Genomic DNA, 9,799 nt, shown 5'->3' with positions numbered 1-9,799 from the left:
GCTCCTAGTGATAGGAATGAAGTAACAAATTCCTATGTATATGGAGCAGCTACTGCATAAGATTGAAACAATTAAATTCCTATGTATATGGAGTAAATATTGCATCTTCTGTTACTACTCCTTTAGTTGTGTATTAGATAAAACAACTCATGCTAATCTATGCCACGTCTAGTCCAGCTCATGTTGAGCTATTAAATTATAAGTAATACTAGTATTAGTATTACCGTAGTATTTTAGGAGTGATATAAGTATCAATCACTATTTCCTTCAAATAAAAAATGTCTTAGCACCATAATTTCTTGGATTTAAGACCGGTCTTAATACCATATTGGGATGACCTCGGTGTCATTATATTGTAGTATCGATTCGAGTGGTATCGTAATACCGCTGAATCATATATTGATATTGTAGTATCAATACGAGTGGTATATATCGTAGTACCACTTGTGGTATCGTAGTACCGTTGATTCATAGATTGATGTCGTATCATCAATTTGAGTGGTATTGTAGTACCACCGAATCATAGATTGACGTCGTAGCATCAATTCGAGTGGTATCGTAGTACCATTCAAGAAGGTGTATTTTTTGACTGAGTTCTACAGTGCAGTAGCATATCGATATACAATTATAACTGACTGTTTTATCCTGGGAACGGCGTGGTTGATAGTCTGCTTGTACAATTTTAGGCAATGCCACAAAACGTCTTAAAGATAGCAACCTAATCTGCGACTCAACCCAGTAATCTCTTCGGTGGCTCAAAATTATTTGCTAAACGATTTTTTAAATCCCGTAACAACAGTTACTACACACCTAATGTTCAAACCATTATATTCTAGCTGCAACCAATATCCAATCTCCCTCTTATTTCACTGATGCCATTTTCATTGTCATTGTCATTGTCATTCATCTCCATCATTATAATAGTTGAGATTTCATATAAACTCTCAAATTGGTATGCAAAAGAACATTAACATGAAATTAATCCTCAAATGATTATGTTCTTCAAATAATAGCAGTTTGGTCCCACTATCAATAACTTTTTGGTGTAGTAAAATATTTCATTTAAGCACTAATTTGGTTTCAAATTCTTTTGAGGACACATTTGAATGCTCTAAATATCTTTCCTCTATCATAATGCATCGTTACTCAATTACGTTATCTGAATAATATTTGATCTGCTTTGTTCAGGTTCGTACCGGAGCAGCACAGGTTGAAGGAGGAATTCATGGGCTAGATAGAATCTTACGAAAAGAAACCCTTTTGAAGTATGAAACCATCATAAATGATAAGCCGTGCCGTGTAGAAGTTGTTGTCGCAGTTAGTATAAAAGAAGGTAGCTTTTCTAAGTTTTGGGGACCTGTAGTTTATAATAGAACATGGTGGAAAAAGATTTCTTGAATAAAATCATTTGTATAGACCAAAATTTTATGCTAACAAAATTTTCCTTCCCAAATAAACTAACCGCTATTTAGCTATAAAAACAAGAAATAAGAAAAACAGAAGCTTCAGAATCCCACAGCCCCTTTAAAGGGCATTCTTCTTAACGTACACCAGTAGTGTATACAGGGACGGAGGCAGGCAGGGGTTATGTGGGCACTTGCCTGCACATAGGGATGACAATTTGACCCATACCCAGTGGGCACCCGCAAAAAATACTCATAACGGGTAGGGTAAAAACCCGCATTTTGGGTACGAGCACGAGTATGAGTAATTACCCGCAAAAATGAACGGGTATGGGTGCGGGTACGGGTACCTTAGTACCCACCCCGCCCCATACCCACATAATATATTTATTTATTTTATATATGTTTTTATATAATAACATATGTATATCAATTTAAAAAAATACTAACAACAATTAAATTATTAGACATTATTAATAAAAATGTTTATTTATAATATAATACAAACACAATGTGACAAGGAAATGAACTTTAACATGAGATTGATAAATTTTTTGTTTATAATTTTCCTGAGTCAACATTAAAATCTTTTTAAAAAAAAATTATATTAAAACGATATGATATTTTATAATCGATCGATTTATTTTTATCAAAATGCGGGTAATGGGTACGGGTATGAGTACTTAGGTACCCATAGGGTATGAGGACGGGAACAAAGATCGTTACCCACGCAGGTATGGGGATGGGTACGTGTATTTTCTTAAACTGCGGGTATGGGGATGGGTACTATAGTACCCTACCCATACCCTACCCATTGCCATCCCTACCTGCACAAACTTTTTGAGAAATTTTTTTATCTGCTACTCCACCACATTCACCCATCATCAATTAGTAATTTTTACTGTTGATATTTTAACTAGTCCCCCACATTCACCCATCATCAATTGAAAAGTAACTAGGCTCAATTCAAGTCATTGTCAAGGCAATATCAATATCTGTTTGGTAATACAAATAAGCTATCTTATAATTTCGAGTTCATTTGAAATAGTTATTTTTGAGCTTATGTAAAACAATTTATACAAATAATTTTTTATGTTAATTTATAAATTCTCACTAACGCGAAAACTGTATTTTTATAAGCTATTTATCATAAACTAACAACCTTATAATAATATCCACTTGGGTTGGTCTAGTGGTGTTAATAGCTTAGAATCTTGGAGTTTGCTCCTCTCAAGGTCTCAAGTTCGTGCCAATTTCGGTGGGTTGGTCCATATATACAGAGTTAAAAAAAACTCTAGCTTTAAACGGACCCCCCGCAATGGGCGGTGAGATTGGTTCTCTCGAATTAGTCGGTTCTTGAGCTGGATACCAAGTTTTCAAAAAAAAAAACTTATAATAACATATAAAAACTTATTTATTTGAATAAGTCGTTTTGCATAAGCTTAAAAAAAAAGTTATCCCAAACGGACCCATAAGCTTGTTTGATAAAATAAAATTGTGTTTGGAAAAAAAACTTTTCTTTCATACTTATAATTTTTTCTATGTTATTTCAAGTATCGTTTGAGCTTATAGTTTATAACTTTTTATCTTTTATTCCAATTTTAACTTTAAGCACTTGATGAATGTGAAAGTATAAAATTGGATCTATCTATAAAAGAAAGATTTTTTAGATTATATATTTAATGTTACAAATTTATATATTTGGTGCCCCCACTATTGAAAAATCCTGGCTCCGTCACTGAGTGTATAGACCAGTTTGAAAGAAAAGAAAAATGTTTGCATTTTCAGTTCACCCGAGTGATATAACTGTTGTTTATTTGTATTTGATTTGAACAATCAGAGAGGTAATTTACACAAGTTGTGAGAATTTTAGTTGCCATTTAGGAAGAAATTTTACAAGAGCTTCAATTTGCATGCTATATACTGAGGCATAGTAACCATCTGTGGCAATTCCAAAATGCTGAAATTTCAGCCACATAGGCGGAAAAGAGCCTTTGGACTGCAGTTTCTGAAATTTTTTACATTTGGAAATGCTTTAATGCATTAAAACTAATAAAATCATACAAATATCTTTCAATACTGGAAATATAGGATGCAAACATCTTGAGAATTTTGTTGAGTGCTGGACCTGCTAAACTGATGAATCTTTTACTGCATATGTCCCTTCAAATCTATGAAGCACGGACACCAGATACGACACGGACACTGACACGTCGACACCGATAAAAATTTGGAAAAATAACATAATTTAGTGTAATCATAAGTGTCGGTGTCGGTCTCGGACACGGACACCGACACGTGTCCGACACGGATACGCCTAATCTGAGGAGTGTCTGTGCTTCCTGGCTTCAAATTTTCTTTTCCTTTTCCACTCCAGCTTAATCATACCTAGTCCAGTTAATAAAGCAAACATCACTCTCAGAAAAACTTCACTTTTATTGTTATATCTAACATATCCTTATTTGCTTTATATGAAACTACGTCATTTTAAAAATTCACATGATGTTACTTAAGGAATTCTGCAATCTCATTCTATTGGTAACAATGACACTTCAAAGAAATGGTTGAAGTTACTGAGAAGGTGTAGTGTTACATGAAGCTATTAGCTAACAAACTATAATGAAAATAACTAAAAAATTATAGTTAAATGCTGTTAAAATCATGCAACATCATGATTACCGTACAAATAAAAATTTCAAAATCCAACTCTAACCTTAAATCTTCAAGTGGGAACTAGTTTAGGAGGTCTGATCAATACTTATTTGATACAAAATGATATGTTTACCTTCAGGGTCAATGTCTTCACTCCTCCTCCTCCTCTACAAGTTCTTCAATGCTAACACTTTTGATGTGAGCAATCATGGGCCAGTACTCACCGGATTGTGGCCTATATTTTCTGCACAATTCAGGACAACCTTTTATGTGCAAAAAATCAAGTGCGGTGAAGTGATGTATGTCACTTGGAAGGCTCGATAGTTGAGAACAATCAACAATGTCAACTTGTCAAGCATTTTAAGATGATTCAATGGGTGTCAAAAACTTAGGAAGTGTCCGAAGATTTGGAAGGTCAGAAATTATCAAGGTCTCTAAAGTTTCAGCTGCACCTTCAATCCATTCAGGCAATGTCAAAAGCCCTGGAAAATCCGCGATATACAAATGGTTCAACCTCAATTTTTGAATTAGACTTTTGTTGGTCAATGACATGTTTAGCATCTTGCAGTCTATAGTTATTAGAGACTCTAATTTTGGAAAAAGATGAAGAGGTAAAAATATTGCCACTCGTTACTTAGAGTGCGAACTGAAACACAGTTCGCTATTTAGAGTTCGATCAGTTTGCACTTTAACTATTGAACCTTATAAAAATTTGGCGGCCGTTCAATACCATATTTTAATTGGTCATTGGAGCAGTTATGACAGTATCAGATCGATCACAGACACACACCATATAATTCTAAGTAGCAAGGGGGTAAATATGGAATACCAAGGGTGCGTGTGAGATTCAGGAGACGCAAAAAGTAAATCTCTAATATAATATTTACTATTTATTTACAACAAGTAGGTTATCAAGATTCGAATACCATGTTCCTTTCTTTTATTAACTACAGGTCCAAGATCCAATTGATTCTCAAAATGTTTCTATCATGTTTGATGTAGCCAAATAATTGATTTTTTTTTCATCTGTCCTATATTTCCAGTATTGAAAGATATCTGTATGAAAACTTAACATTTGTTGAATTTGAGTGTGATTTAATGGGACATGGATTTTATTAGCTTCAATCAGTGATAGACAAACATATTCTCAAAAGTGACATATACTTTAGGATAAAGTTCCAAGAATGGTTTATAAATCTCTAAATATAAATATAAGTTAATGTCAACTATATCCAAGTTTATAAATCTCAGTGATCAAATATAATAGACTGATTAGACTCTAAATCTCGTCGCAAATTGATCTTAGAAAACTGCTCACGGAACATAGCTCAAAAGAAAATAGTTACATACTCATATTCAAATTTCTTCTGTTGCAGCTGCATGATTAGTTAGATACTCATATTCAAATTTTGAGATCAAAAAAAGTTTCAATAAAATAATCAAATACCTAAAATAACATTTTAAGAATAACTATTCAAACCAAATTTTCATTTGAAACTTTTATAAAAAGTTTCTTTGTAAATTTTTTTTACACAAAATTATGTAACACTATAAGAATCTTTTAAAAAAATCTATAACATGCCATATATATATAGGGGTTTTCTAACTTAGACCCTAGTTAGGTCTAAGTTAGCAAGGTGCACCTTTTGAGTTGGACAAAAATACCCAATTTTTTTTTTGAAACAATAGAGCAACTGGGGCATGTATGTAATTTGCATCATAAAATAGCGCGCCCCCCAAAATAGCGCGCCCCCCATGCAACAACAACAACTATTACATTTTTTAAATTTCTTCCAAATTTCGACCTCATTTTACGTGCGAATCGAACGCCGATTTCAAAAACTAATACCGGAAACCTTTGTAAAATTGAAAAACGATCAAAATCCATATAAGGAACGTCGAGTTTCGTTGAGTATTGAGGGAGATCGAACCGGGTCAAAAACCGGGTCGCGCGACCCGTTTCTGCATAAAACGGGTGGGGGGGACGATGAACAGTGGGCGTCGCCCACGCCCACTCTCACCGGAGGCGCGTGGGGGTGCATGCGCCCTCAGGGAGGCTCTATTGTTTTTTATTTTTTCATAATAAAATAGTAGATAATATTCTGGAAATTTTGGTATATTGTACGAAATTTTTGGAGACCTGAAACTATTTTTAGTTAATTAAATGATTAAAAAGGTAACTAAAAATATTATAATTTCATAAAAAATTTCCAAAATTTTATGTAAAGTACTATGAATTATTTAGAACCCTCTTGTGTACCTCACTCTCCCTAGTTCAAGTCATGAAATTATTTTCACAAATTCCGCTGATTATTTAAAACCATTTAACAAATAATAATAGTAATTTCATAGATTTGTACTCTGAAACCAATTGTTTTTTTATTTGTTTCTAATAAAATATTAGATAATATTCTGGAACTTTTGGTATATTTTATGAAATTTTTGGAGACCTGAAACTATTTTTCGTTAATTAAATGAGATAAAACGGTAATTAAAAACTATTGTTTGCTTCTGAAACCATTTAGCTGGTACTATGGTTTCAGAGAGTTGTACTTTGAAACCATTTTACTGGTAGAATGGTTTCATTGAGTTGATTCTTAGTTATTTGCTTATGAAACCATTTAGCCGGTAGAATGGTTTCAGAGAATTATATTCTGAAACCATTTTGCTGGTATAATGGTTTCAGTGAGTTGATTGAGTGGTGCGTGTTAAATTACAACACACAAGTAACGTACTTAGTACGATACACATAATTTAAAATGCAATAGAACATATAAATAACGAGATTAAGGAAGTGAAAAATTATGTTTATATATTACTATGAAACCATTTAGCTGGAAGAATGGTTTCAGAGAGTTATACTGTGAAACCATTCTAGCAGTAAAATGGTTTCAGAAGCAAACAATTAAGAATCAACTCCCCTGAAACCATTCTATCAGTGAAATGGTTTCAAAGTACAACGCTCTGAAACCATTGTACCAGCTAAATGGTTTCAGAAGCAAACAATTAAGAAATTACTCACTGAAACCATTCTACCAGTAAAATGGTTTCAGAGAGTTATACTGTGAAACCATTCTACCAGCTAAATGGTTTCACAGTATTATATAAAGATAATTAAAGGTAGTGAAAAATTGAGTTTTTTTTTGTGTCCAAATCAAACGAACCAAGTCTCTATTTGTAGACAAAAAAAAATTATGAATTTTGGTATAAAAATAAAAAAATAAAAAATTAATTTACAACGAAATAATTGAGTTTAAAGTATTAAATGAAAAAAAACACGCCAACCACCCAGCAGTTGACACGTGTCCTGCTTTTTTAAAATAAAATTTTCTCTCTCCAGGCGCAGATCTAGTGTGGTGCACGCGCTGGCTTATCATGGAGCTGGATGATCTAGACTGTCTGATTGATCCGACAGCCATGATGAGATCATCTCTTGGCCGTCTGATGGAAATCAACGGTCTGTAACGGTGGTCCTGCGGTAGGCGCGCGACACTGGATCAGCGCCAATATGTTTTTTTTTTTTTTTATAAAAAGAAAGGGTATTTTTGTCCAACTCAAAAGGTGCATCTTGCTAATTTAGACCCAACTGAGTCTAAATTAGCAGCCCCCATATATATATATATGCCGGTAGGCCTTTGCATTGCATACTTCACAATAATATATTGTTGTTATTATCATTGTTATTATTATATATTGATCGCAGGTTGGCCGGCTAAATTTGAATAACTTTTTGCTTCTTATTGCTTATTTTGCTTACGTGAGTTCGTACCTTTTCGGTTTTAAAAAATGATTGAATAAACAAAGAAAGACGATTTTTAATGCATTTGCCTCAAATATGATGGCATTTCATCAAGGCTTAATTTTAATGCAGGTAAAATATCATTTTTCTTCTGCTCTAAATTCTATATCTCATGGTCTCCTATGAATAACCATTTATTTAAATCAAATTTTGAGAATAGGAACTTCCTAATGTTTTGACGGTCAACGGAACTCCCGCACATTTTTTCACAAATTCTTTTCCGATCTCAACTAGATTTGAATATTTTTTTTCTTCTCCATCCTTGAATGCACATTTCACAAAGACAAACAATTCTCTTGTGAAAGACCTTTCAAAACATATGAAGGAACAATACCCATCATGGAAGCGATTGAGATGCTACGTGTTGTCACTATGATTTTACTTTCTCCTGCACCAACTTTGATCATATCAACCAATTCAATCCACTTCTAGCAATCATCATTCCATATATCATCTAGCACGAGGATAAACTTTTGACCATCAAGTTTATGTCTTAGACGAATTTGTAGTTGCTCAATATCAAAGTGGTTAATATTCATACATTTCACTTTCAATTTACAACAATGTCACCACCACATTCATTTTTCTTCTTTTTACCAAAACTTAATATAATATCCATATATTTCTCTTTAAAAAATAATATAGATACATTTCTAACTAAAATAAAATTCATCATAAAGTTATGCGAAATATAAAAGCCTCTTTTATATTTAATAACTAAGGATATTAAAGTATTTTCTTATTTATTAGCGGGTATGGATATCCGCGGGCATGAATACCATTAAATTTGTATCCATATCCATTAAGTATTGGGTAATTAAAATATCCATTTATTTCATCCGTAGATATCCATTAAGTTATCTGCCCCATATCCATGGCGGATTTTATCTGCGGATATTTACGGGTATGGATATTTTTGCCATCCCCACTTCTTCGTGAGGAATAGCAACACCAGGTGGAGGTGAGGCGGAAGCTGAAATGAAGGCAGAGTTGATAATTTTGATAATAATTTGCCTAATATCAAAATGATTGGAAACACACACCCAAATTTTCAATTGGAAAACTTCATCTATCCTCTTATCATTGAATACCAACTTTGCAAGTCTGGTCTTCCCCAATCCTCCGATTCCCACAATGGGAATGACACACAAACTTTTATCACTGTCACCGTGAGGATTGGATTCCATGGCTCACCGTGTAACACCCTAACCCATACTACCCTTAAAAACGTAATTTTAAAAACTTTTCAACAAGTGTAAAGGCAGAGTGCCACGCGGTAATTAAAACACATGCATAAACACAGAGCGTCATGAATTTTAACATGAAAAGCAACAGCGGATTCAATCTTGCCAAGCATGCATATATATACATATATATATATATACATAAGCCATATTCATCCCTAAGGATGTCACTTATACAAGAACTAGCATATCAAAAAGGTAACACCGATATACGATGAAATCCAAGCGTAATCCCCGACTCGATGTTACATTACCAGAGCATTTACTATTTACAAACTCTAATCAAAAGCTAGTACTAAGAGGAGTAATCTATGCTAAGTCTCCTCACCAAAAGGTATTTCAACACCCAGCTAGAACAGCAGTCTAAACGTCGGCACAGTCCTCAGCCTGAATATCTGAACCCCCAAAGGTCCAGCAAATAACACAAAGCAGAGAGTTAGAAAAACATAATCGCATATCATACGAGTATAAGAAAGGTCTTACACTTTCGAACTACATCATGCATATTCTAACTCACGCCAAAACATCGTACTAAACAATTATCAATTAATAAGGTTCAACACAATTCAACCAGATAATGTCACATACCATTTATCAAATATATGCGCATTTACCCTAAGGTATCTAATGCCAATTAATTCACTGTCATGCCATCCCTAGACATAACTAAATGCATGTGGTACCAAAGTGTCTCACCAACG

General features: G+C 33.7%; 1 pseudogene; it reads right to left on the bottom strand.

Annotated features, from left to right (window-relative positions):
- Positions 1-7,870: 7,870 nt before the first annotated feature.
- Positions 7,871-9,041, bottom strand: LOC123891671 (annotated as a pseudogene).
- Positions 9,042-9,799: the final 758 nt, after the last annotated feature.

Source organism: Trifolium pratense, linkage group LG6 (assembly GCF_020283565.1).
Source record: "Trifolium pratense cultivar HEN17-A07 linkage group LG6, ARS_RC_1.1, whole genome shotgun sequence".
NCBI classification, from domain to species: Eukaryota; Viridiplantae; Streptophyta; class Magnoliopsida; order Fabales; family Fabaceae; genus Trifolium; species Trifolium pratense.
This window is presented reverse-complemented; position numbering and strand designations above follow the sequence as displayed.